The sequence below is a fragment of the Pipistrellus kuhlii genome, unplaced genomic scaffold, assembly GCF_014108245.1.
Source record: "Pipistrellus kuhlii isolate mPipKuh1 unplaced genomic scaffold, mPipKuh1.p scaffold_m20_p_27, whole genome shotgun sequence".
Lineage (NCBI taxonomy): Eukaryota > Metazoa > Chordata > Mammalia > Chiroptera > Vespertilionidae > Pipistrellus > Pipistrellus kuhlii.
In genome coordinates, this window is record NW_023425526.1 from 5,825,349 (window position 1) to 5,831,158 (window position 5,810).

Sequence of the window (5,810 nt, forward strand, 5' to 3'; positions counted from 1 at the left end):
GCCTTTTCCCTCCATGGAGGGTCTTCTCTTTCCCTGCCCTGACCCCTCACTCACAGGCAGCTGAGGGGCATATGCTCTGGTCTCTCCAGTCTTCGTCTCTCCTGCCTCCAGGCCTAGTGTCCACTCTCTGTACCTGAAGCACATTCTCACCCTCTTCATTTGTTTGAATCCTACCTGAGCCCTCAAGACACATCTCAAATATCATTTCAAATGTCAAATCACAAACAGGGGAAGGGAAGGGGGGGTGGGAAATGGGGGGTGGGGGCTGGTGGTAGGGAGGTGGGGATGGGGTTTGAAACTGGGTGCAGAGTGTGGAATGTAGGGTGGGGGGTGAGGGTGGAGATGGATGGTAAGTGTTGGGGTGGGCTTGGTGTAATTGTGGGCATTGGGGGCTGGCGGGTGTGGGTTGTGGAGTGTCATTTGGGATGAAATGTGGGGGATGGGAAGTAGGGTTATGCATTATGGGATTGAAAGAGGGAAAAGTGGGCATAAGGGGGATAAATGGTGATGGAAGGAGACTTGAAGGCCGTGATCACACAGGATAGTATATAGATGATGCGTTATGAAATTACACACCTGACCTGTGCAATTTTATTAATGAATGTCTCCCAAATAAGTTTGATTAAAAATAAATAAAAGCTGTAACTTTGAGGTTGATTAGGTTATGAGGTTGGAGCCCTCATGAATAGGATTAATAACCTTTTAAATGATACTTCATGCTAGACTTATCAGGTGATCACTTTATGTTATATGAATGTCTAACCAATATTTTGTACACTTGAAACTAATATTGAACGTCATCTCTAATTGAAAAAATTAAATTAGTAAAACAATTTTAAGTAAAATAAAAGTGCAAATCAGAGTGATCTTGAAAAGATATGAGATCATTTTGCTCTGTGCCTAAAAGCCTTCAGCGCTCACTCCAGCAGTGGTAGCTCTCCAGGCGGCATCATGCCTGTGAAGGTGTTGTACTGCTGGGAGAGGAATGCCCTGTCTTCTTCCTCCAGTTGCTCCCTGCACTGATCTGGTGACATGGGGCACTGGTGCAAGGCAGAACTGTGCTTCCGTGAGAGCGAGCTAAGCACTACTTTGGCTGCTTAGGTCTAGAGTGGGAGCAGACACAGAAAAAGTAAATTTAAGCCGTAAAGGTCCTAGTAGCATTTCAACCCACCAAAGGGACCTCTATCCTCCCTTCCCTACACTCCAGCCAGCCTGGCTCACCCAGCCTTCAGGAAAGAAGGCAGAACAGTGCAGCCTGGAAGCCAGTGAGCGTGCCTGTGGTGGGAAGGTGCAGAGAGCTGCAGTTCTCTCTGGATGGAAATGGAGGGATGACTCTGCTAAAATCCACCAAGAATGAGGGGACTCTGCTTTTCACTACATGATGATGGGATCACACATGCATGATCCCGCCATGCTCTCCCTCTCAGCCCAGGGGACCCAGGATCATCCACAACAGGAAGCACCTCTCTGGCCTTTGAGAATCCACAGACCCTCTGCAAAGCTCTGAGGCTCACACAGCTGATCTCAGATTACAGACCCAAAACATCTTAAATCCTGGGAAGCAGACTCTTTTGATTTTATCGTTCTCCTCCTACAAAGAATGCCAGGTGTGCAACTTCTGTACACTGCTCAAAGATGTGTGAGGACCCAGCGCGTGGCAGCTGGACTGGTGTACCCTGGGACTTCTGCTGAGTCGCCTCAGACACAACACTGACACTGAGTTTGAACCTGCATCAATCTGGTGAACACCACTCAGTTCAACCTGGGGACTCCTGAGAACTGTCCTCCTGCAACTTGAGTACTCACAGAGGCTCTGTCATTGACTGAGGCTCACAGGTACCCAGCAGATGGAGGCAGACAGACAGGCAGACCACAGAGTGCTCTGGGACTTTTGCTGACCTGTACCAGGGCTCAGTGCTAGTAAAAGCCAGCTTGGGTGCCCTGCTTGGAACTTACTGAGCTCACTCAGCCTCAGCAGTGGCTGTCACAAAATGTGACTTGCTTTGTAGATCCAAATAGGTTGTCCTGGGCCAGTCACATAAAGCATCTGATATTGGTCAGCACCAGAGTCCCTCCCAGGATGCCCAAGGACCAACACTCCCAGGGGCCAGCCTCACAAGCACCATATCCAAAGAGGCATCTAAGGAAGCACCAGACCCTGCTGAGGTGAATTGTGCTCCACGTGGTCAACACCTGTCAGCAGCTCATACACTGTAGGCAGGGTCCACTATGGTCACAGCCAAATTGCCTGAGCATCGACTCAATACATGCATGGGCCAATGGTAATCAAGCATCAACCACCACAGGAAGGTTCACATATCACACATAGGGGACGTCCCTGGGGCACTCAGCTCAGGTGATCAAGAAGACTCTGCCACTGGATTCCATGGGACACCTGCTACACAAAGCCACACTACCCAGACGTGGATTCTCATACACAGAAACAAACACATAGAGGCACCCAAAAAGTGAAGACAAAGACACATGCCCCGATTTCAACAACAGTAAATACACACAGAAAAAATGCTCAATGAAGTGAAGGCAAGCAATATATCGATGCAAGATCTTTTTAAAAATGGTTTTAAGGATGTTAATAGCAGTTAGTTGCAGAATAAATGAAATCATTGGGACCTGGAAAACTGATAGTAAGCATTAAATAAATAAATAAATAAATAAATAAATAAATAAACCAACACACAATTAAGCAACATAAAAGATCCTGTCAGAAGTAGACTACAATCTCTGAAATGAAGAATACACTAGAGGAAATAAATAGTTGGATGAGGCAGAGAATCAAATTAGTGATTTGGAAGACAAAGTTGTAGAAGACAAAAGTAGCAAAAAAAATTTTATTTTAAATGAGGGACTTTTGGGACAACATTCACATTAAAGGAGTAGGAGAAGGAGAAAGATTAAGGGACTGCAGCCTATTAAAGGAAATAATGACTGAACACTTCTCTACCCTGGTGAAGGAAAAGACACACAAGTCCAGGAAGCTGAGTCCAAAATGAGATGAACCCAAAAAGGCCAAAACAAATCACAATTAAAAAGACAAAAATTAAAAGACAGGGCTTTTAATCAAAAATTAAAAGACGGGACTTAATGAGTCCAGCATTATGTTAATTCCAAAACCAGAATAGACATTAGAAAGAAAAGAAATTATAAGCCAATATCCCTGATGCGAAAATCCTCAACAAAATATTGGACAACTGGACCCAGTAACACATTAAAAAGTGGGATTTATTCTGGGCTTGTAAGCTTGGTACAGTATCTGCACATAAAGGACATGATACCACATAAACAAAATAAAGAATAAAATTACACATTTATAACAATAGATGCATCAAGAGAATTCAACAAAACTCAGCACCCATTCATTCTAACAACCCTCAGCAAAGTGTGAATAGAGGAACGCAGCTCAGCATGATGATCATGTAGGACAAAGCTATCGCATCCTCCATGGACAAAAGGTAAAAGTGTTTTTCTTCAGATCAGGAGCAAGTCAGAGATGTCTGCTGCCACCATAAGGGCTCAACATAGTGCTGGAAGTCCTAGCCACTGCAATTAGAAGAAATGAAAAGCATTTGAATTGGAAAGGAAGAAGTATGACTGTCATCATTTGGAGATGACATAATGTATACAAAGAACCCAAATGATTCCATAAAAAAATAAAAATAAAAATAAACAAAAAAACACCCAACTGTAGGACTGATAAATGAATTCAGAACATAGCAAGACAGAAAATAAATATCCAGAAATCAGCTGCATTTTCATACTCCAATAATGACCTCTGAAAAAGGAAACTAAGAAAAAAACTCATTCACATTTGAATAAAAACATATACCTAAAATTACATTTAACTAAGGATGTAAAAGACCAGTACTCAAAAAATTAAAAGACACTGAAGAAAAGAAATTGAAACCCTGATCAGTTTTGCCAAATGGTTAGAGAGTCAAATGGTCACAGGTTCCATTTCCGGTCAAGAGTACATACCTGGATTACAGTTTTGATTCCTGGTGTCACCGTAAAGGTCCTAGTAGCATTTCAACCCACCAAAGAGACTTCTATCCTCCCTTCCCTACACTCCAGCCAGCCTGGCTCACCCAGCCTTCAGGAAAGAAGGCAGAACAGTGCAGCCTGGAAGCCAGTGAGCGTGTCTGTGGTGGGAAGGTGCAGAGAGCTGTAGTTCTCTCGGGATGGAAATGGAGGGATGACTCTGCTAAAATCCATAAATCCACTGTGAGTGCAGGAAGCAATGAATCATGTTTCTCATATCATTGGCTCTAGCTCTCTCTCTCTTTCTTTCTATTTCTCACTTCCCTCCCTCCTTTCCTCCCTTCCATCCTCCTTCCTTCCCTCTCTACTCACTGTCTCCCTCCCACATTTTCTCAAAAAGCAAAGGAAACAATATCCTATGATGAGGATTCACACATACAAAAACAAAGAAAGAAAGGAAGGTAAAAAAGAAGGAAGGGAAGGAAATAAATAAATAAAAAAATAAAAAAGAAAGGAAGAAAAGGGGGAAAAAAGGAAAAAAAGAAAGAGAAAGAAAAAAGGAAAGAAAGAAAAAGGAAGGAGCCAAAAAAGATACAAATAAAAGCATATATTGTGTTCACAGATAAGGAAATAACAATATTAAAATGTTCAATGGTGTATTTCAGAAAGCTACAACAAATATCACCAAAATGTGTATAGAAGAAAAAAAAAAAGAGAAAAAAAACAACAACAACACACACACACACACACACAAACTCACATAAATCAAACAAAATCAAACCAGAAGCCACAGTGATCTTGAGAAAGAAGAACAAAGTTGGAGGAATCATGCTGCCTGATATCAAACTATATTACAAGACCAGAGTAATAAATATAGCATGGTACTGGCATAAAACACACATATAGGTCATTGGACAGAAAAAGAACAAAAATAAACCAAAGCATTTATGTTCAATATTTGATAGAGGACACAAGAACATACAATGGGCTAAAGATAGTCCATTCAATAAATGTTATTGGGAAAATTGGAAAGATATGTACAAAAATAAATGGAAGCAGACTACCTTCTTATACCTTATAGAAGAGTAAAGCCAGAATGGATTAAAGACTTGAATGTAAAAATTGAACCATAAAAATTCTAGAAGAAAATCAAGGCAATACTCATAGCAATATTTTTTATTCTGATATATCTATTTGGACAAGAGAAGCAAAAGAAAAACTACACAAATGGGACTACATCAAACAAGTGTTTAGCACAGCAAAGGAAACATCAACAAAATGAAAAGACAACCCACTGAATGGGAGAACATATTTCCTAATGATACAGCTGGTAACGGCTGGCTTAATATCCAAAATTCAGAAAGAACTTATAAAACTCAACATTATAAAAAATTAAACAATCCAATTTAAAAATAGGCAAAGTACCTAAATAGATACTTCTGCAATGAGGACCTGCATATGACCATTACACAAACAAAAAGATGTTGAGCATCACTAATCATTACAGAAATAGAAATGAACATCACAGTCAGAATGTCTATCATCAGTTAATCAATAAACATCAAGTGCTGGTGAGGATGTGGAGAAAAGGGAACCCACGTGGAATGCAGATTGGTGCAACCACTGTGGAAAGCAGTATGAAGGTGGGAAGCAGTATGAAGTTTCCTCAACAATTAAAAATCAAAACGACCTAGCATTTTCCCTTCTGAGAATATATCTGCAGAAATCTGAAGCAGTGATCTGAAAGGATATATGCACGCCTTTGTTCATTGCAGCATTATTTACAATAGCCAAGATTTTACAGCAGCCCAAGT

The 5,810-nt window shown here is 41.1% G+C and overlaps 1 non-coding gene across 1 annotated transcript; it reads left to right on the plus strand.

Annotated features, from left to right (window-relative positions):
* The first annotated feature begins 921 nt into the window (after positions 1 to 921).
* Positions 922 to 1,123, plus strand: LOC118728010. The gene has a single exon (XR_004990749.1). It is a non-coding gene; the product is annotated as a small nucleolar RNA SNORA74 (small nucleolar RNA).
* Positions 1,124 to 5,810: the final 4,687 nt, after the last annotated feature.